The sequence below is a fragment of the Microcaecilia unicolor genome, chromosome 2 (genome assembly GCF_901765095.1).
Source record: "Microcaecilia unicolor chromosome 2, aMicUni1.1, whole genome shotgun sequence".
NCBI classification, from domain to species: domain Eukaryota; kingdom Metazoa; phylum Chordata; class Amphibia; order Gymnophiona; family Siphonopidae; genus Microcaecilia; species Microcaecilia unicolor.
Genome location: NC_044032.1, coordinates 255178693 through 255201964, shown reverse-complemented (window position 1 = coordinate 255201964; position 23272 = coordinate 255178693). Strand labels below are relative to the sequence as shown.

At 44.0% G+C, this 23272-nt stretch overlaps 1 protein-coding gene across 4 annotated transcripts in view; it reads left to right on the top strand.

The window, feature by feature from the left end:
• SLC38A5 (solute carrier family 38 member 5) overlaps positions 1-23272 on the top strand; it is a 181322-nt gene that overhangs the window by 20425 nt on the left and 137625 nt on the right. For 2 of the 4 annotated variants that reach the window (XM_030193957.1, XM_030193954.1), the window contains exon 1: positions 3428-3533. The exons of 1 other annotated variant lie outside the window; for it this stretch is intronic. The gene's annotated coding sequence lies outside the window, so the exon portion shown is untranslated. Of the gene's footprint in view, positions 1-3427; positions 3534-3580; positions 3780-23272 lie in introns of those variants that run through there. One more of the 4 variants, XM_030193956.1, reaches the window with a different exon arrangement.

Sequence of the window (23272 nt, the reverse complement as noted above, 5' to 3'; positions counted from 1 at the left end):
AAGTTGCATGCGTTAAATTGAGCTCGCACCCAGTTTAACGAGCGTAACTCTTAGCACCATATCTAGAATCTGGCCCTCAGCACATAATAAGGGGTGCACAAATCCAGCACGAATCGCTTTTTAACATTGTGTTAGTTTTGAGCATCGGCCCCTGAGTAACTGTGAGGTTCTTGACAGGTGTTGGCACAGATTACAGTGTGGTGCTACCGTAGGGAAAAGAAAAACCACAAAGGTTCCAGGTTCGTCACCTGCCATGACCTGGCAGCCAGTCACAGATTACATGCATTTGTTAGTGTGTATTCACATATTTCACTAGTACTGCACCTTGAAAAAATGAAGTGTGCACTGGGTTGATATGTGAATCAATCCAAAAAAGGTCTGAAAATTTAGAAAAAAGGCCAAACGAACCAAATGTTTTTGCCCTGTGCACATCTGTTTTATTCACCACTGTGCCTCTGAAATTTTTAACCAATAGACAGAACTCTACTACTAGTACTACTATTTTGCATTTATATAGCGCTACTCTACTGTAAAAATAATAAACACCTTAGAAACCAATTTCAAGAACCGCAGTGGTACCACTCTGGTACCTCACAAAGGGGTCCTTTTTATCAAGTTGTGGTAAAAGTGCCCTGCACCAGTGGCAAGGGCCGTTTTTGCCGCGCACTGCGGCCTTTTTTACCACAGCAAGTAAAATAGCCAAAAAATGGCATGGCCATTGCTAGGGGATCACTTAATGCTACCCAATTGAAGTGGCATTAAGGGCTCCCACTGTAACCTGGTGGTAACCGGGAAGTGCGCAGTGCTGCCCAATTACCGCTGGGTTAGCTCCACGCTGGAAAACAGCTGGCTATTTTCTCTAGCGCGCTAGGGCTGGAACTACCGCCGGTGCCTGCGTTGGGCTGGTGGTAATTACTACTACTACTACTATTTATCATTTCTAAAGCGCTACCAGGGTTACGCAGCGCTGTACAGTTTAACAAAGAAGGACAGTCCCTGCTCAAAGGAGCTTACAATCTAAAGGACAAAAAGTGCAGTTAAATTGGGGGCAGTCTAGATTTCCTGGATAGAGGTACAATGGTTAGGTGCCGAAAGCGACATTGAAGAGGTGGGCTTTGAGCAAGGATTTGAAGATGGGCAGGGAGGGGGCTCGGCGTATGGGCTCAGGGAGTTTATTCCAAGCATAGGGTGAGTTGAGGCAGAAAGGGTGGAGCCTGGAGTTGGCGGTGGTGGAGAAGGGTACTGAGAGGAGGGATTTGTCCTGTGAGCAGAGGTTACGGGTAGGAGCGTAAGGGGAGATGAGGGTAGAGAGGTAATGAGGGGCTGCAGATTGAGTGCATTTGTAGGTTAGTAGGAGAAGCTTGAACTGTATGCGGTACCTGATCGGAAGCCAGTGAAGTGACTTGAGGAGAGGGGTGATATGAGCATATCGGTCTAGGCGGAAGATAAGACGGGCAGCGAGTTCTGAACAGATTGAAAGTGGGATAGATGGTTAAGTGGGAGGCCAGTGAGGAGTAGGTTGCAGTAGTCAAGGCGAGAGGTGATGAGAGAGTGGATGAGAGTTCGGGTGGTGTGCTCGGAGAGGAAGATTAGCGTGTGGTAAGCCCGCGTTGGGCTCACTGCCACTTTGTAAAATGGCACCAAAATCATTGCTACCTAAGCTTTATGTACCAAAATTGTGATTGGTTCTAAATTTTGAAATCATTTTTTAAAAACATTATCTTTCTTGATGTATTTTCTAATTCACCAACTTAATACATACATGTAAAAGTCAGGAAAGCACTTAACTTAATCCTAAGCAGTAGCAATAGCAAAAGCTTAGGGCGAAACACGTCGGAAAGGTAGTCCTCATACCAATGCTTTCAAGCTGCTACAATCGCTATTGCTGCTGCTTAGGATTAAGCTAAGTACTTTCCTGACTTTTACATTTATGTATTCATTATTTTATTTATTAGGATTTATTTACCACCTTTTTGAAGGAATTCACTGAAGGCGGTGTACAGTAAGAATAGATCAAACATGAGCAATAGGCAATTACAGCAGTAAAAATATTCAAATAACAATACAAAGTATGGTATTGTATACTACTTACAATGTCAACACAATAAGTAATAGAACATTTTAATTGATAGTGAAGGGTAAAGCAAAGATGTAACATATAGAAGGGTAAGAAAGTAGGAAGAGTTAGAAAGTAAGGTGACTGATTTAAAGAAAGTTGCACATGAGGTCTGAGAGATGGTTAAATATTATCTCAGCTAGGGTAGGAGTGGATGAACATGTCCTGCTGCAGTATGTGCAGCCCAAGTCACTCCTTGTGTGTGTGAGTGAGACATTTAGAATTTATGTGTGAATTTGTTTTTTCAAAATTTAGAACCAATGACAATTTGGTACTTAAAGCTTAGGTGGCAATGATTTTATGAGCTACAGGAGTGGTACCACTAAGTTTCTTGAAATTGGTTTCTAAAGTGTTTATTGTTACAGTACAGTCCTGATTATCTGTTGTAAACAGGACCGACCCACTGTCGGATAACTGAAAAGTCGGATAATACAGAAAACACTGCATAAACCCCTTAAACAATGCATAAACAAAGGCTTAAAGTTCCCAATTTTCAAAAATTGTTCTGAAACAAATTTTTTTTATAGAAATAAATGCGATGACATCACTGGGGGAGGAGAAGGGTCTGTCGGAAATGCTGGATGGTTGGATTAGCAAAGGTTGGATAATCAATACTGTACTGTATTACCAGTGCATTTTTTTTTCTAGCAAAAAAGGTGCCGGTACGCAAATGCCAGGGGTGGAGTGATCACTGAGGGAACCACCCCACAATAGTCAGGTCCCCTGCAACCAGTCACAGAATCTATAACAAGGCAGAATTGTTGTGTAGAGCCTGAGCTCATTCATTAAAACTTGGGGACCATGGGTCAATTTTAGCAAACAGTGGAAAAGGTGCCGGTACTCGGTACCCCCTCAAAAAAAGCCCTGTATATTACAGTACAGTTCTGTCAATTGGATGATATTATATGCGCAACTTTGAGCCTATGTGACTGTTCATTGTTTCTGAAATTGTTAAGGCATGCTGCAGAGTCCACCAAGCAGCTGCCACAGGAGGACAGGGCAGGGGCACTGGATGTAAGGTGCAGGATATGCGTTCAGAGAAACTACTGACAGTGTGTAGGAGGAGGCTTAGCCAGTGTTCTGTAGGTAGCCAAAGGAGCATGGGACAGGGGGGCTAAGCAGCTACACTCAGAAGGCAGCCATCCTGTATATGCTCAGTGCCTGTGAAAGAAATTAGAGAAGGGCGGGGCCCACTTCAGCTCACTGCTCTTTGATTGGCTAAGGCGGGGCTGTGTGTGTTGGGGAGGGGAGGGGGTAACTTTGTGTGGGTGTGTGCAGTGCCAAACCCTTTTTCCTACCCGTGCTTCCACAAGGCAGCTGGCAAAAAAAAGTAGGGGTACAAGAAGAAAACAAAAAGCGACCTCCTCCTGCCCCCTCCCCCAGAGAGGAAGCCCCCCAGAAGGGAAGCAGAGCTGCGGTGAGTGAATGAGGCTCAGTCACAGTCAGTGAACTCAGTAACTGTCTGAGGATGGCAGTGAAAGTGCAGTTGCTGAAACGCTCCACACCTCTTGCATCAGACACCCGCTTTCCTGCACGGGATGGGGCGAAAGAAAGAGAGAGCAACAGAATCAAAGGGGAGCGTTGTAATCTTTTCATTTCCAACCAGGGATGAGGAGGCAGGGGGGGAAACCCCACCAGATATAGTTCTTACTGGAAACCAGAGGTGCGTGGGTGGCTGGGTGCTAGAGATTTCAGTTAGCAACTACATGCATGACTATTTTTAGAGCTAGATTTTTAGGGTGTTTAAAGTAGGGCTCTGGCCCTGCAACAGACCTGCCCTTAGTGATACTCTGAGTCGGGGGGGGGGGGGGGGGGGGGGGGTCATGGAGATTTTCTGTTCTGGGAGAGGCGTGGATGCTCTGCCTGCCAGGGTGCATGCTCTTTGTTATAGGTGGTGGCGGCTAGAGAGGCCAGGGAAAGGGGGAGAGTGAACCAGGCTCTAGTTAGGAATCAAAGGACTTCAGTATGAAGTTCTGTCAATTGGTACATTTTTGGAATTCCTTATGTAGATGTGAAATATAGTAGGATCCACTTACAAAAGTACTGTCTGGGGTCAGGTATGATATTCATCTCAGAGATTAGTGCCATAGAAGGTAGGGGAGAGCATGCAAGAAATGTTTATTCTGTTGTTTCAGATTTAAACTGTACATATTTGTCTATTCTAGTGCCTGCTATGTTTTTACAGTGTGTGTAGAATGTATGCCCTGTAGAATGTTGCGAATAGCATGCACTGCAACACTTTAGTACACACTAAAATGATATAAACTGTGTCCAGGATAATTTGATAGCTTTTTTGCATTGTTTCAATGAGAGGTGACTCTATAGAAGAAATATCTGGACTGATATTCAAAAGAAGTTTATATGTTTATTGGCTGCTGGTGAATGTGTAACTTCTAAATCTGTGTATTTTAAAAATATAGATAGTAAAGCAGAGTGAATGGCTTGATCCTGTGTATATAATATGGGGTTAGGCTTGGGGTGTAGAGAATGTGGCCCCAAATATGATCAAAATGGCTGTGATATTCAGCCACTGTCTCAGGGGTCCTTTTACTAAGCCATGGTAAAGCTTAGCTGAGATTGGTTGGCAGAGCCAGTGGTTGGGAGGCGGGGATAGTGCTGGGCAGACTTATACGGTCTGTGCCAGAGCCGGTGGTTGGGAGGCAGGGATAGTGCCGGGCAGACTTATACGGTCTGTGCCTTGAAAATGACAGATACAAATCAAGGTAAGGTATACACAAAAAGTAGCACATATGAGTTTATCTTGTTGGGCAGACTGGAGGGACCGTGCAGGTCTTTTTCTGCCATCATCTACTATGTTACTACAGTATGTAAAAAGTGGCCTGCGGCAGTGTAGGCGCATGTATTGGACACATGCTAGGCCAGTTTTTACCTCATCTACAACAAATAGCTTTTTTTAATGGGACGGGAAAAGGGCCTGCGGTAAAAATGAAACCAGCTTGCGCTCAAAACTGGCCTGAGCCCTTAACGCCACCTGTTGATCTAGCAGTAAAGGTTCACGCGCTACACGCATGGTTGGCGTGCGCCAAGGCATAGGAGTAAATAAAATAATTCATCCACACGTTATGGGCACACACCAAATCTGAAATTACCGCCAGGAGGGTGCGCTGGCCTGATGGTAGTCTCATTTGGGTGCATGCTGCATGCATGTAGAGCCTACCGCAGCTTAGTAAAAGGGCCCCCCTATATAACTTATGCATTTAGTTAGGACTCCCAAATAACAGGCCAGAATCAAATAGTGTTGGCATGACAACTGCACTATCTGTGTATTCAGCCCACTATCTATATGGACTGCAGTGTGAAATATACAGATTAATTTAGGAATTGGCGCATAAATTAATATGGTCAACATGCCAGCTGAAAATTTGATCCACTGTTGATATTCTTCTTTTGTTGAACATGTGTACCCTGGAGGAAAGGAGATATGATTAAAGATGTTCAAATATTTGAAAGGTATTAATTTACAAACAAACCTTTTCCAGAGACAGGAAGGTGGAACTAGAGGACATGAATTGAGGTTACAGGGGGGGGGGGGGGGGGGCCACTCAGGAATAATGACAGGAAGTACTTTTTCATGGAGAGGGTGGTAGGTACCTGGAATGCCCTCTCGCAGGAGGTGGTGAAGATGAAAACGGTAACGAAATTCAAAAATGTGTGACATAAACACAAAGGAATCCTGTAAAGAAGGCGTGGAACCAAAAAAGCTTAGCGGTGATTAGATGGGAAGCAAAGCCAGTGCTGGGCAGACGTTTACGGTCTGTGCCCTGATCATAGCTGGAGAGGTTTGGATGGGCTGGAGTGGGTTTCGATGACAGCTTCAGTAGTTGGAGAACATGGCCAGTGCCGGGCAGACTTCTATATGGTCTGTGCCCTGAAAATGAGAAGGACTAATCAAGATCAAGTATACATATCATACCTTATACTATGAGTTTATCTCATTGGGAGGCTTGATGGACTATATAGGCCGTCATCTACTGTGCTACTATGTTATTATGGCCCCTTTTAAAGAAAGCCGCGCTAGCGGCTGGCAGTGCGGTACTGCTGACACAACCCGTTCACTTTGAATGAGCTGTGTTGGCAATGCTGTGCGGCAAAACTTGGGGGGGGGGGGTAGTAGCGCTCTAGAAATGTTAAGTAGTAGTAGTAGTAGTAGTATATATTTTAAAAGTACAGCACATCCCTGGAAAATGTTTATGAAGAGAAACAAGTGTAAGTTTTTATTTTAAATGACATTTATTTTAAAGGTGTGCATATGAGAGGGTTTCTCAAATTTGAATAATAACTGTTTCTAGCAGTGAAACCCAAGATCAAAATCCTATAGGGTCTATATATGAAATGTTCTCTCTATATGCAAAATGGGAAATCTCTTTTGTATATAAGCCTCTCCCTCCTCCTCCCAAGTCTACTGATCAGACAAAAGAAATTTCTGGTTACATTACTAATCAAAATATAGCCCTTAAATGTTACTTCCTGTTCTGCAGCATGAGAAAAGCCTTGTGCTCAGGTCAGGGGACAGAGGATATGTAGTGAATTGAATTCACAAAGATTTTTCATACAGTTTGCATCCTCTGGGAAAAGGATACCACTTACCACTATGTAACATGTTTTACCTAATAATATAGTACTTGGGAAACCTAGGGGCACTTTTACTAAGGTGGGTTGAAAAATGAGCTGCACTAGTGTAGGCATGTGTTTTGGGCACACGCAGATCCATTTTTCAGTGTGCCTGTAAAAAAAAAAAAGGCCTTTCTAAAATTTTTTTGCCGAAAATGGATGTGCGGCAAGATAAAAATTGCCGTACGTCCATTTTGGTTCCAAGACCTTACTGCCAGTCATTGATTTAGCGGTAAGGTCTCACGCGTTAAATATGCAGTAATCATCTACGTGCATAGAATGACGATTGTGGCCTGGTTTCTGGCGCACGCCATAAAAGAAAAATTATTATCCTGCGCACGTAGCGGACGCGTGTCAAAAATGAAATTACTGCAAGGGCCACGTGGTAGCCGGGTGGTAACTCCAAATTGACGTGTTCACACGGCTTAGTAAAAGGGCCCCCTAATGACCTACATTTGCAGGTGTTCTGAAATTTTCTAAATCTGTGGTGTTATTTTTTTGGCTGTCACATCTTGTTGTTTTTTTTTTTTTTTATGTTGGACTGAACTATATTCCATGAAACTATATTCCATGAGTTTTCAAGCCAAGTATTGTCGAATATCCATCACTTTCATATTACAGACAGAAATATCTTCTGTACCGGAGTGAATTTCAAACAGTAATTTGAAATGAAAGGTTGTATTGGATGTTCCCTGGGCCAATGTGACACTGTGCCCTCCTCATACATGAAAACGAGCTCTAGTTCAAAATATTCAATGCAGCACATGCACTGTCTCAAATAGATAGATATGGAGAAAAGCCCTCAGAAGCCAAAGACACAATGTCTTTGGTTATAGACACTGTTACACAACGTTTTTTTAGTGTATCCAGTGCTTGGTTTCAATCATCGGGCATAAAAACTCCAGACTAATGTCTCAAGTGTATTATCTGTTGGTCATTTATATATCTCCTCCCTAGTCTTTCAGAAGACTTAAAGTGAGCACTTAGCTTTAAAGGTCCAGCAGCGATTCATAAGAGTTTGACGGGGCCACCATTTCACACATCAAAGGCTTCGTCAAGAACTGAATGCTGGTATATTTGATATCTTCTTGTGCTTATGTGTCTTTTGGCCAAGAGCTCCACACTCTTCAGTCTCTCAGCTGAGACCAAAAAAACCGGGGGAATCCTCTGTATGGTGCTGAACATTAGGTTCTACTTCCATGCTAAATTTTTGGCATGAAAAAGCGTTCTTACGGATGCAAGGTGCCGAAACAGGGCAGAAATGGCAGATCCAGGCGAAAACACACTTGCGCCCATTTACGTATTTCTTTGCGGATCTGCAAAAGGGGGCGTGACCGTGGGTCGGTCATGGACATTCCCGTAAACTGTGTGCCGTGTTATAGCATAGCGCGGATCCCTGCCCAGCTTGCCCGCCGGGATTTTCACCTGGTTTCAGCTGGTGTAACTCCCGTGTGCGGATCCTGTCAGCACATTCTTTTCTGTAAAGGGTGCTGATCCCGGAACGCCTCTTATAGAATACCGTTCAGCGCTGGTTATTTTTCAGTTCCAAACTTTGATCACCATGTATGGAATCCAGCAGAAAAAGGGCAAGTCTGGAATCCAGGCTCCAGCATTTGCATGCTACTGTCACTTGTGTGCTTGTGTATACTTACCTGTGCACACAGGGGGTCTTTTACAAAGTGTCGGTAAGCCCAACGCGGGCTTACCGAATGCTAAATCAGGACTACCGCCAGCCCAATGCACCTGCCAGTAGTAGTTCTGCCCGGAGCGTGTGCCATTTCCAGGGGAAAAAGAGAACCCCTGGAAATAGCTTGCGTGGCGGTACGCCACAAGCTACCCGGTTACTGTGGGAGCTCTTATCGCCAGCACCTCAGTGGGTGGCGGTAAGGACTCCCTGCCGCATGGCCATGCGGTAAGAATTCTCTTACCTCATGGCCATGTTTGTCTGGGGGCTTTTTACCCGCTGTAGTACAAAGGGCCCTGGCATGTGGAAACAGTGGCCCCCGCCACTGGCGCAGGGCCCTTTTCCCAGCAGTTTGGTAAAAAAGCCCCTTAGTGCATGATAATATTTAATCACCTTAGCAAAGATTGGGTGGCAACACCGGTAATTGGAAGCAAAAGCAGTACTGGGCAGACTTCCACGGTCTTTGCCCTGATCGTGACTGAAAAGATATGGATGGGCTGGAGTGTAAATTTTTTTTATTTTTTTTTAACCATTTATTTTCAGATTTTTGCATAAGGTACATAAGCAAGTCATGTTAACATGTCCAGCTCTGGAGTGTAAATTTTAAGGGACTTCAACGTTAGCTTCAGAGCTCAGTCTGTGCCCTGAAAACGGCAAGGACAAATCAAACTCGGGTATACATATAATTTATTTATTTATTTGTTGCATTTGTACCCCACATTTTCCCACCTATTTGCAGGCTCAATGTGGCTTACATAGTACCGTCAAAGGCGTTTGCCCAGTCGGTGGATAACAAATACAAAGTTGTATAGTGATCGTATGAGGTATAAGTGGAGGGTCGGAATGGATGAAGATTGCGTGATGTCCTGTTCGATCATAGTCGTGCTGTGTTGGTAGGTGAAGAGGGTTACGTGGGGTCGTTGGGGTAGGCCTTTTTGAAGAGGTAGGTTTTTAGTGATTTCCTGAATAATGTATCGCATACCATGTAAAATGAGTTTTTCTTGTTGTGCAGACAGTATGGACCATACAGGTCTTTATCTGCTGTCATTTACTATATTACTATATGTTATAAGAGGACGTTATGAGACTGGGAGACTGGACATCCAAATGACAGATAACGTTTAATGTGAGCAAGTGCAAAGTGATGCATGTGGGAAAGAGGAACCTGAATTATAGCTATGTAATGCAAGGGTACAAATGAGGAGTCACCGACTGTTCAGAAAGAATGGATCCGCAGAGGTTTAGCGGAGATTGGGTGGCAGAGCCGGTGGTGGGAGGCGGGGCTAGTGCTGGGCAGACTTCTACGGTCTGTGCCCTGAAAATGGCAGATACAAATCAGTCAGATATACACATAAAGTAGCACATATGAGCTTATCTTGTTGGGCAGACTGAATGGACCATACAGGTCTTTCTTTGCCGTCATCTATTATGTTACTATCAGCCTTATTTTCGAAAGTGATGGGCGCCCATATTTCGACCCGAATCGGGAGATGGGCGCCCAACTCGCAAAGGCGCCCAAATTGGTATAATCGAAAACCGATTTTGGGCATCTTCAACTGCAATCCGTTGCGGGAACGAACAAAGTTGATGGGGGCGTGTCAGAGGCATGTTGAAGGCGGGACTGGGCCTGTTTATTGGCTGAGGAGAGATGGGTGCCTTCGGCCGATAATAAAAAAAAAAAAAGGGCGGCAGAAGCGAGAATTTGGGTTGCTTTTGCTGGACCTTTTTTTTTCACGACCCAAGTCCCAAAAAAGTTCCTCAACTGGCCAGATGACCACCGGAGGGAATTGGGGATGACCTCCCCTGACTCCCCCAGTGGTCACTAACCCCCTCCCACCACAAAAAATGAACTTTAAAAACTTTTTTTGACAGCCTGTATGCAAGCCTCAAATGTCATAAGCTCCTTGACAGCAGTATGCAGGTCCCTTGGAGCAGTTGTTAGTGGGTGCAGTGGACGTCAGGCAGGCGGACCCAGGCCCATCCCCCCTCCCTGTTCCACTTGTGCTGGTTAATGTTGAGCTCTCCAAAAAACCCCAAAACCCACTGTACCCACATGTAGGTGCCCCCCTGCACCCCTTAGGGCTATGGTAATGGTGTAGACTTGTGGGCAGTGGGTTTTGGGGGGGGGGATTTGGGGGGTTCAGCACACAAGGGAAGGGTGCTATGCACCTGGGAGCTATTTTAATTTTTTTTTTAATTTGTAAAAGTGCTTCCTAGGGTGCCCAGTTGGTGTCCTGGCATGTGAGGGGGACCAGTGCACTACGAATCCTGGCCGCTCCCATGACCCAATGCCTTGGATTTGTTCGTTTTTGAGCTGGGCGCCTTCGGTTTCCATTATTGCTGAAAACCGAAAGCGCCCAGCTGAAAAACGAACAAATCCTAGGCATTTGCCCTGCACAACTCGTATTATCGAAAAAAAGATGGGCACCCATCTTTTTTCGAAAATAATGTTTGTCCCGCCCCTTCGCATGGCCGCCCACGGAGATGGGTGCCCATGGAGATGGGCGCCCACTTTCGATTATGCCCCTCCACATGTTCCATCTTTGCTTACACCCTATGCTGTCTATTAAAATGTTTGTGTATTATGTTGAAATTGTAAGTAGTATACTATTTGAATATTTTTACTGCAATAATTGTCTGTTGCTTATGTTTGACTTATTCTTGAGTATATTCCTTCAAAAAGGTGGTAAATAAATCTTAATAAATAAATAAATATTTGCAAGGGGAACATGCAGGGGGTTGGAGCATGGGTGGGGCTCCCAGTTACATATGTAACTTACAGAAACACTGATGTAACTGCAGGGGTGTAAATGTTAGATGTGCTGATGCAGAGTTACACTGATATTCTATAGTGGAACTGGGGGCCTAGGTTTTGTTATAGGATAGGTCTGCTATGGTGCAGTCTTGGGTGTCTAAATAGAGGTGCTCAGTTGTAGAATTAGTCCCAAAATGGGAGGAAATCCTTTAGGAGGTCTTTTACAAAGCCGTGCTAACGTTTTTAGCTTACAATAAAAATCAGCTGGTGGCAAACTCTGAGACACCCATTATATTCCTGTGGGTGTCTCAGCGTTTACCACCAGCTGATTTTTTACTGCGAACTAAGAATGCTAGAGCGGCTTTGTAAAAGGCCTCCTTAGTCTGTCTAGTTCCTGATTTGTAGTGTGAAGTGGTTCTTTGGTTTTAAAGATGGCCTTGTTGGATTATAGGAGCAGTCTAATAAATTGCTAAGTGCTGGGAGTCATGTCTTTTATGTCATGCATTTTGGGTTGGTATTATACATTTTAGTGGGGGGGAGGGGGGTAGGATTCAGTTCTCTGGGGATCTGCAGGTTATTTGATTGCACTACAGTTTTAATCACGTACCCTTGCATGATTATCTTATTATTTGGGATTTTTTTCATTAAGTAGCACAAATAGTTTGCCAAGCATCATTTTAAGGTCTGTAATTATCCATCCAATCACGCAGAAACTGGAAGAAAGGCTTGGTGGAGTACCTGATACTCCCAACAGTACTGTCGGGGTTTCAGCAAAAATGTTTGCCTTAATGGACAGATTTTAAGCACCTGCTCAAATTTTCAAAAGCATCTTATGCAGAAATAAACATGAAGATAAGTCACATGGCATACTTATATCCAGATTAAAATGATCATACTTATAACATAGAAACATGATGGCAGATAGAAGCCAAATGGCCCATCCAGTCTGCCCATCCACTATCTCGTCCTCTCCCTTAGAGATTCCACGTGCTTGCCGCATGCTTTCTTGAATTCAGATTCAGTCTTTGTCTCCATCATCTTCTTCAGGAGGCCGTTCTATGTATCCACCACCCTTTCTGTTAAAAAGTATTTCCTTAGAATACTCCTGAGGCTACAACCTTTTAACTTCATCCTATGCCCTCTCATTCTGGAATTTTCTTTCAGTTGAAAAAGACTCGCCTCCTGTACATCAATTCCATGGAGATATTTAAATGTCTCTATCATATCCCTTTCTCCTGCCTTTCCTACATATTGAGATCTGTAAGTCTTTCCCCATACACTTGATGACAGAGACCACTGATCATTTTTGTAGCCACTCTCTGGGACTGATTCCATCTTGTTTATAACTTTTTGAAGGTGCAGCCTCCAGAATTGCACACAGTATTCTAAATGGGGCCTCACTAGAGACTTATACAAGGGCACTATCGCCTTGTTTTACCTTCTGGTCATTCCTCTCTCTATGCACCTGAGCATCCTTCTGGCTTTGGCTGTCGCCTTTTTTACCTGTTGGGCTACCTAAAGATCACATCAGATATGGTCAATCCCAAGTCCTGCTCTTCTTTCAAACACAGAAGTACTTATTACTACTACTACTTAACATTTCTAGAGCGCTACTAGGGTTACGCAGCGCTGTACAGTTTAACAGAAAGGACAGTCCCTGCTCAAAGGAGCTTACAATCTAAAGGACGAAATGTCAAGTTGGGGCAGTCTAGATTTCTTGAATATTCTAATTTGTTTCCTTGGATTTTTGCACCCCGAGTGCATGACCCTGCATTTTTTAGCACTGAATCTTAGCTGCCAATTTCTTCCATCCAGACAAGCAGTCGCAATCAAACCAGGGGCGTAGCTACGGGTGGGCCTGGGTGGGCCTAGGCCCGTCCAGTCTTGGTTCAGGCCCACCCAGAAGCGCTACACCCAAACCAATTCCCTCCACCCTCGCATGTCCGGCGCCTCTCTCTCCCCTCCCACATGGGGGTTGGAGGGGAGGGAAGGGGCCCTGGACATGTATGCTTGTGGGTGGGAGGTTGGAGAGAAGGGAGAGATGTGCTGGGCATGTAAGGAGATGCTGGAGGGAAGGGATAGAGTTGCTGGATATGTAGGGGGAGAGAAGGGATAGAGGTGCTGGATATGTGGGTGGGAGGGAAGGGAGAGAGGTGCTGGATATGTAGGAGGGAGAGAAGGGAGATATTTGCTGGGTGAGGGTGTGGGAGGGAAGGGAGAGAGCTGCTGGATTTGTTGGGGAGGGCAGGTGGGAAGGGGGAGAGGTGCTGGATATGCAGGGGAGGACTGGAGGGAAGAGGGAGAGATGTGGACCTGCAAGGGGGGCGAGAACGAAGGGAGAGATGTACTGGACCTATGAGAGGGGGAAGGGTTAGTGTTAGAGGAAAGGGAGAAGGATGTTGGATCAAGGAGATAAAGGAATGGGGGGGGGGGGGCAAATGCTGAACCCACAGTGGAGAATGAACCAGATGCGTAAGGGGGAGGGAAGAGAGAAGGAAAGTTGCTGGTTAGAGAGGAAAGGTGTGTGGGAGGGAGAAAGGGGACATAGAGAGGTACAAAGAAACAGAAGGGATGAGCATTGGATGGGAGCATGGGGACAGGGACACAGATGAGATGCTGTATTGGGATGACATACGGGCACATAGGGGCAATGCCTGACATGGGGGTGGGGAGGGAGATATGGGAATAGAGATACAATGGACATGGGGGGGGGGGGGGGTATGAGAATAGAGATATAATGGACACAGAGGGGAGATACCAGACAAGAGGGAGAATAGGAACACAGATGGGAGATGCTGGGCATGGGGTACATGGGTGCACAAAGGAATGATGATGGATGCGGGGATATGAACACTGGAGATTCTGTATAAATGGACACAGAGATGGGAGATGGATGGTGGACATGGAGACAGAAGAAATGTCAAATGGGCAGGAAAGACACAGGGAAGCAGAAACCAGAGACGGGGACCAATATGATATGAAAAATAAAATGACCAGACAACAAAAAGGTACAAAAATTATTTTTATTTCTATTTTGTGATTAGATTATGTTAGAGTTGGCATATGTCAGACATGGCTGGGGCCCAGGGAAGAAATCTAGGAGAGGACCCCAAAGCCCATTACCAGGCTGCACCTTCTTCAGCTTCTGGCAGGCTTGGGGCTCTCTCTGGCCAGAAAGCCAAGCACAATTGCCCTATTTGCACCCCCCCCCCCAAAAAAAAAACAAACAAACCATCATCCCTGGCATGTGATACCTTTAAATTTTGCACAGGAGGAAATACCTTTCTTTTTTGTTTCTCTAGTGTTGTACTACATGCAAGGTCTGGTTTCTTGGGGTTTCAGTTTAATTTATATTTATAGAGTTTGTGGTCACTTATTCTGTATTTGGCTCTTGTGTTCTGTGTGCGTGGCCCCGAGGTATTCTGTCACCATGAAGTTTCTATGTAGCATTCTGTAGTAATTTGGCTTGTTCAGTTTTCTTGATAGATGTATCGATATTTTAGAGCTGCTTTTCATAGGTAGAGGATCCTTGTTTTGGAAGTTAGTGCTGGCATGGTAGATTTGCTCTAGATTCTGAGTGACTTTTTGTTTGTATATTTTTTAAAATTACTTTACAACATGTCTATTATTGAGATTACCAGAATTTCTTTGTATGGTGAGTTTTATGGGGAAATGTCCTTGCTGTGCTCTGCATCCATTATTGATGGAAGGCCAGGAGGTGCTCTGGATGCAGAATATGTTTGGCGTTCAGTGTTTAGCTTTCAATACCATATGTGTGTTGGAGGACCTTGGCTCAATGGGGGCTGAAGAAGAGTGCTGTTCCTTGTACTTCCTTTAGCTCTCAATTAATTGGCCACTGAAGCCTGCACTGCTACCCTCATTGAAGTAATGGGGAGTGAGGTAGAGGTGCAGCATGGGGTGGGGTAGGGGTAAAGCATGGGTGCATTAGCTGGCTGGGTTTTTTTTCTTTCAAAAAGTTGGCAACTCTAGTGCCCACCCATCCAATTTGTTGGCCCACCCAAAAATTGCCTTCTGGCTACGCCACTGAATCAAACAATATAAAAATAATTTCAGCTAGAACAGCACACTATCTGCTGCATTCTATATAGCGAGCCTAGAGATCTGTGCTGAAATCCAGGCGTATTCTATAATGCACGTAACTTAATTGGCTTAACAAGCTAATCAGCATTGATAACAGCACTTAACAAGCAATAATGAGCAGTAATTGGCAATAATTAGAATTTATGCACACAACTCGCTAAGCATATTCTGTAATGAACTGCGCCTAAATTCTAATGTGCGCAGTTCAAAAGGGACATGGCTATGGGCAGGGAATTGGGCGTTTCAAAATTTACCCACCTTGTTATAGAATATGCCCAGTGCGCATAAATCTATGCGCAGGAATTTACACCACATTTTCGTTGGCATAAATGGACGAGCATAGTTTTAGGCACTGGGATATCAACTAAGCGTATTCTATATACCGTGCCTAAATCTAAGTGCTGCTTATAGAATATGCTTAGGCAGAAATGTTTACCACATGGATTTGTTTAGGTGCCTTATATAGAATCTGGCCTTATATGTGCATATGACACAGGAAGCAAATGGTTCCAAACTCAAGTTCTCATGATCAGTTAGAATGACTGAAATCATCTATTTATTTAGATTTTGCTCACACCTTTTTCAGTGGATTTCAAGGTGAGTTACATTCAGGTCTGCACTGGATATTTCTCAGTCCCAGGAGGGCTCACAATCTAAGTTTGTACCCGAGGCAATGGAGGGTTAAGTGAATTGCCCAAGATCACAAGGAGCAGCAGTGGGATTTGAACTGGCCACCTCTGGATTGCAAGACTGGTGCTCTAACCACTAGGCCACTCCTATGTTGTGTTTAGGGAGAATAGCTGTTAACCAGTTTCTTTACTCATTCCATATAGTGTTATTGCGTTGAACTGGATTATCTGCTTTTGTCTATATTCTGAAGTAAGAGGCAGTTTAAATCATTACCACATTTACCAATAGGTTTCTCCAGAACAGATAAAAATAGGCCCTGAGACTGATGATGAGATAGTAAAAAGTGGGATACAAGGTGACATTGTTTTTTTTCTCTATAAATACAGCTTCTATGCTTACTTAGTATTCACAGACATTATGACTTTACCCACACGTGGGGCACCATATGACTTAAATCACCCCGTTGGTATCACGGGGTTGAATACATCAGAGAAATTTCCACATGACCAACAAAGTATTGTCAGAGTGACCATAAACTAACTATTGACCACATGCACCTGTCTGTGGAACAGGAGCAGAAGCAATGGGACCAAAGAACAGTGCAATGAACACGATACATGGTCCCCTATATTCTTTTCTCTTTTCAGTATGAATTAATTAGTGCCATGGTGTCTCTTACAGTTGTACAATCACGGGCCTTATTCAAAAAATGATTTTTCTCCATGCTGGGCCTATGTACAAAAATCTGCTTAAGGCCCTTTGTCGTTTACAATTCAACAATATCTTAGCAAGTAAATCAGAAAGTAAGAGTTTGGGGGGAGGGGAGAAGAAGGGAGAGAGTGAGAGAGAGAGTTAAAAACAGCTGATACTGTACCAAAATGTATAGTAAACATATAAATGAGTTAACAAAGTGTTACAGATGTGAATATAATGAACAAACTATGTAGAAGAGTCAGTCGGCAGGTTGGAGTCTTTCTGGATGGTACAAGGAGCTCAGATATTGCCAAACGTCTTACGTGTTCAACAAGATTCTCACATATCCACCCTGAAATACAAACAGGCCTGTAAAGTTCATTCTGGTCTCTGCCCAAATTACTTCCTCATGCAATGCGTGTGGATCCCAGCTGATCTCCAGCTTTCCTGCCACACTTTGTAAGTAGGAATTGTCGGTGCTTCTCCCAGGCTTTCTTGACTTCTTTTACATTTTTTTCCCCTTCACCGTTCACCACCTTCCCTGAGAGGCCATTACCTTTCTGTGAAGAAACATTTCTGATGTGACTTCCAAGTCTACCGCCTTGCAGCCTCTTATAACATGACCTCTTGTAATACAGCTTTCCTTCTTCTGAAAAAAAGTTGTCTTCTTGAGCGTTATTTGTACAGTTCTGTCAACCCCCCCTCCCCCCCCCCCCCCCGTATCTCTTCTGTCCTCAACAGTACACTTGTTTGGTCATCGCACAGGGTTTTTGATGCACTCTTAAACATTTTGGTGGCACCTGTCTGGATTACATGATCAACTGTCTCATCTTTTCATGCTATGGAGAAATCTCCATATTTTTCAATGCAATTCACCTGTATTAAGGACTTCTTAGAAAAACATTATAAAAGTATATTTTTCTATGTCTTTAGTCCCAGCGGTATCTGCTGCTTTGGACTTCCAGGACTTCAGAACAATCTTTTGTTAGACTGTTGTACCATGAGTCATCATTTACAACTAGTTCTTCCAACTGTTAGATGGACAGTGCTTGGCTGGTGGGGGGGAGATGAGGGGGGGGGGATTGACCACATCTTCTCTGGCATATTATAATGTGGATCATGCATGTAGCTACCAGGTGAGTGTCACTGTGACGCTCACTTGATAGCTAGTTGCAAATGATGGCTCATGTTTTTCAGACTACTATACCTGACTAGTTTTGATAGCTATTTGGATTATTACAAAATTTGGTGATAAGACTTGGGAGGGAGTCTCAGTTTAGGTAAGAGACTTGTGAGAGCCAATGTGAAAAACGACAAAGCCTCTAGTAACACACCAGAGGTGGTAGAAATGGCACTCTTACAGAATTTACACATACTTCAGGGAAATATAGAAGCCTGTGTTGAGAACAATATTGCAACGTTGAGTGGGGGGGCATGTAGGGGAGGGGAAGGAAGAGTAATGTTGTTGGTTATGTTCTTCTATCCAAAATGGTAGACAGCCAGAGAGGAAGATAAGTGGCCAGACCGAATGGATCAATTGATCCATGTCCAGTTCTAGAGGCCATGTACACAGAGTAGAAGTGCATTTTCAGCCACTTAAGCTAATTTTATATAAAGAAAAGTAGGCATCTACTTTCCTTTATAAGATAGGCGTAATGTAGATGTGTTTTGGCTGTCTTAAACTAGGTGCCTGGTTATAAAATTATCCTCCACACATGAACCATGTATTTTATAAAATATGCACATGCATCACACCTCGGCCTCCGCTTTACTCTGACTATACTCCCAGGAACATCAATGCCTGATTACGTGAAAGTGGGCCCACTCGTTCTGTATGCCTGCTTTTTACATGCATATGTAGTTGCACACTTTTATAAAGCTCTTTTCCACATATAAAACAGGCTTTACAGAAATATTTTCATAATATTTCCCCAATTTGGGACCAGTGTTCCCAGTTGATACTTGTTCAGGACAAGTTCTTCACACTTCTGTTCCTAATTTAAAGCAGACTCACATGATTTCTTTCATTTTTCCCTCCTGTGGGCACCAGTGGAACCCAACTTTGCAGTAGCAGAGAGGATGAAAGAGAGGACCGGAGGATGAGAGGGAGAGATGTTGGTTGGAGAAAAAGGGATAAAGAACTCATGATATGAAAAAGAAGACCAGGGAGAGAAGAGGACAGTGAGGAAGAGAGGTCCCAGTATGATGAAGGAAAGGGAGAAAGGAGGCCCAAGGATGATGATGGAGGTAAAAAGGGAGAAGAGTGGAGTGAGGAGGAGGAAGGCACCTATAATCCAGGGAGAAAATATAGTAGGAATGGGATAAACAATGGAGGTGAGATCACTAGAGAAAGAAGAGCAGAAATGGGAAAGGAAGGTGGGAAGAATAGTATGAAGACTTAAGGAGTGAAACCGGAGGAGGAGAGGAAAAGAGACAAAGAAGGGAGATAAAACACAAAGAAAAAAAGGAAGGAGGACACTAGAGCGGAACATAACATTTGAAAAAAAGAATATAAATGAACAGACACACTAAGCAAGAAAATCAAACTAGAAACACCAAAGATTGGAAAATGTTTTGCTGTTGGATAGTGAATATTAATTGTAACCAGATGCTAATAGTGGGGTCCTAACCCTACCCCCTGGTTACTGGAGTTTTTACAAGGATAGTTGAATATAGTAGATCTTGGTCAGGATGATTTCTTCACTGGACAGGGAAAAAGAAATCTCTGCAATTGTTAAGTTTCTTTTCTTCTAAGAGTGGCTGTTTCCACCAGGGTAGACAGTCCTCTGGAAATAGTCACAAAATTCAAGCTCAAACCCTAGAAACAAAGTCCATCCAAGCTCCTTTTGTTGGTACCAGTTGCCACATTTTATTCAAAGAAATACATCTCAAGGAAACTAACCACAGGCTCTACAAGAAAGTCCACAGAAAAGAGCACATCAGTGGGATCAAAAAGAACCACAGTCACATCTTTACATTGAATTCATCGTATGACAAAACCAGTACCATACATCCTCATAGAGTACTTTTCTGCTTATTTACCCTGAGGATGGAATAAAGCTTGAGATTTCCACAAATAGGAGTGACCCTGCATTTCTCCTTGAGCTCTCTCAGAAAAGGTAGATCATGGGCTTAGGGGCATAGCTACCACTGAGCAGGGATGGATCACAAGTTTCTGGGTTCCTGGGCCAAGTAGCACATAGAGACCCCTCCCCCTTCCCAGCCGCAATGGTCAAGTACATAGTTTTTACTATCCATCGCACAAGGAACACAATATACATGTCACTTAAAAGCTTATGATCCATTTAACAATAACAGTATCGACAACAGCTGACCAAATGACAAGCAGAAGTAGGTTGCATGGAGTATGAAACGTAGTCTACCTAGATATTGGTAGATAGAAGAAAGGAAAATATTTTGCTTGGTCAAGTAGTTACTGTTAGTGTTAAAGGGTACTGGCACGAGCATTAATAAATGGTAAATGTCAGGGTTTCTGTAGAGTTTATAAATTAAATTTATCACATTCCTGAAAAACACAACCATCAGACTATACAGATAGGCCACTACACAAAGCCCGCCTTAGTAACGGGAAGGGCCCCCTCAGACCTTTGGGCCCAAAAGGCCCATATGGGGATCTATTCCTGCCATTGAGTGAGTCCGCCAAAAAGCCCAGGGCGACCCACAGGTAGGGAACATCTGCTATTGGACCTAAGTGCCCTGCTTACCTTGCCTTCCATCCCCCCCCCACTCCCACACGCAGCTTAGCATATCTTTTTCTCTCCCGCCCCCCCTTTAGTCCAGTATCTCTCCTTATCCTCCCCCCACCCTAGCCCTCCAAATTTGCAGTGGGGTGCCAGCAATGGCAGCAATAAAGATAGGCTGCTTCTGGGCCTGCCTTCTGCCACATCCTGTCTCCTCTGATGCAAGTTTCTGTGGCCTATTGGATGCAGCCTATCTTCATCGCTGCTACTGCCAGTGATCCACTGTAAGTTCGTGCAGCTGGGTGCAAAAACACACTAAGGGCCCCTTTTACCAAGCCGCGGCAAAAGGGAGCCAGTGCTGGTGTTTGTATTTGTTTTACACGCGCGCCGAGGCCCCATTTTACTGCAGCTGATAAAAGGGAAGTCTCGCTTTCTGACAGGAAATGGCCAGGTGGCAAGTTAAGCACTTGCCACGTGGCCATTTCAGGGGGCGGGAGCCCTTACCACCACTCATTGAGGTGGTGGTAAGGACTCCCGCGGTAACAGGGCAGCGCACGGCACTGCCCAATTACCGCCAGGTACACTTTAGCACTACAAAAATTGATACATTTTTGTAGAACCAGAAATAACGGTGCGCTAGGGCTGGGGGAAGTACCACTGGGCTGCTGCGGTAGCCCGGCGGTACTTCCTGTATAGCGAGTGGTAATCCCGCATTGGGTTTACCGCTGCTTAGTAAAAGGAGCCCTTAGAGCCTAACAATACCATAACAGCACTAACTTCCAAAAAGCAACAACTTTATCTGTGTAAAGGCTGCACTATAAATATACTGGGCCCTAAAACAGTAATACACCACTGAGTGAGAAAACAGATCAAATGGGACTGCTACCGATCTGTATACAGAAACTACATATTAGCAGACCTTCAACAAATTTGAAACAAGGGACCACAAATCAGTAATAGAGATGTGAAGACAAAAAAACTGAACTGGAAACCTTAAGAAGTCAGACTCTTCATCTACAGCAGTGCTAGACAGAGAAACTAAAATGCGAGATATCAGAGATGCACACTTCCCAAAGCCGACATATTCCAATTAATAAATTCAAAATAAAATACCTTTTTCTACCTTTGTTGTCTGAACATTTTCCCCTGTTTTTCTTTGGTCCCAGAGTCTGTTTTCTGCTTTCTTAAGTTTTTTTTCCCCCCTAACTTTCTTTCCAAGATCTACTGTCTATTTGCCATTTCTCCTCTCTCCTCCTGGCTTCTTCCATTCTCCTCCCACATCTGTCTCTGTTTGCTTCCCTTGCAGTTTTTTTCTTAATTTCATTCTTTTCTTCTTCTCTATCCACTCGGAATTCATCCTGCTTCTCACCTTCCAATTCTCAATCTTTTTACTTGTCACCTGCCTACCAATTTCTATCTCCTTCTCTCATTTCCTTCCCAGCCCACCTGCCATGCTCACCCTGTCCTTAGCTCTCCCGTTTCCCATTTCATTCCTCTCCAGACCTTCTGTCTTTCACCCACTCCCCAATACCCCTTCTCTTCTGATATCCCCTTCCATTTCAGCCAAATGATGCCAGCACACACACACCAATGACACAAATGCTGCTCTCTGAGTAAGTTTATAATAGAGTAAGCTTGTACTGTAGCAATTCAGTGACACAACTGCTCACCAAAATGACCACCTCCATGTCAGCCAGACTGTAAGGTGAAGGGAAGAGATTTTGGATGTAGCTCAGGTCTTTTTTCAGTAAGGCATTTTTCCTGACCCTGGAAGGCTTACAGTTTAATGGGTAAAGGTTCAGCCACAAGGTCAGTGTTTAAAAAAAGCACTGGCTGCAGAGTTAAAAAAAAAAGTTTAAACATTCAATGCCAGTATCTAGATAGTGGCCAGTGATGAATATCCAGATACGGCAGTCAGCACAATAACTTATCCAGAAAGTTGTCCAAAGTTTTCCAGTAGCAGACTGAATATTGTCACTATCCAGAATGGTTCTGGGACCATCCTGGCTCCACCCATACTATCTGTATAATGCAGAGATAGTCGAGTGCCTCAGAATATCCTGATCACCAGCACTTATGTAGCAGGTGCTCTTATCCAGATAAGTGCTTTTGAATATTGACTTGTAGATTTGTAACTGAAGCAACAGTTAAGGGGCCCTTTTACTAAGCTGTGCTAAGAAATGGGCTTAGCTCATCTTTACACGGGCGCCAAAAAGGGCATTTTTGCATTTGTTGAATACATGGCCATGCATTAATGTTAGCATTAGTGCATGGGCATTGAAAAAAAATTACCATGGGTGCACTTACCGCCTCCTGTGGTGGGGGTGCGAAGGGCTCCCCTATTATGGCTGCACTAACCAGTTAGCACCAGCTGATTAGCACAGCCGCTTCCATTCTCCGCCCCCTCCAAGAAATGTTGTAAAAATAAATACCGCCTGCTTAGTGTGTGCAGATGTCAAAACTAGCATGGAACACATTAGTGTGTGCATTAGAGGCTCTTTTACTAAGCTGCGTTAGATGCTAAGTGGTCCTTTTACTAAGGCGCATTAACGGATTAAGGGGCCCTTTTACAAAGGCGCGCTGAAAAATGGCCTGCGGTAGTGTAGACGTGTTTTGGGCGTGCGCAGAATCATTTTTCAGCGCACCTGTCAAAAAAATGTCTTTTTAACATTTTTAGGTATAGGAGAAAGTGGGATGTTTGACCAAGGTAAACCAAATCCTGGATAAATAGATGTTGAAAACACTTGTTTATTAATGAAAAAAGACTCGACACAACTGTTGTGTTTCGGCCGTTAGGCCTGCATCAGGAGTCTCGGTTGATAGGCGAACATCTGATAAATACGTTTAAAAGGCGAACATCTGATAAACACGTTTAAAAGTACGCGGTGAGGTGATCCGTATAGTGGGTCTGTAGCTCAGTCACCGGAGAACAGCTGTTGCAGACGTTGAAGACCACGTAA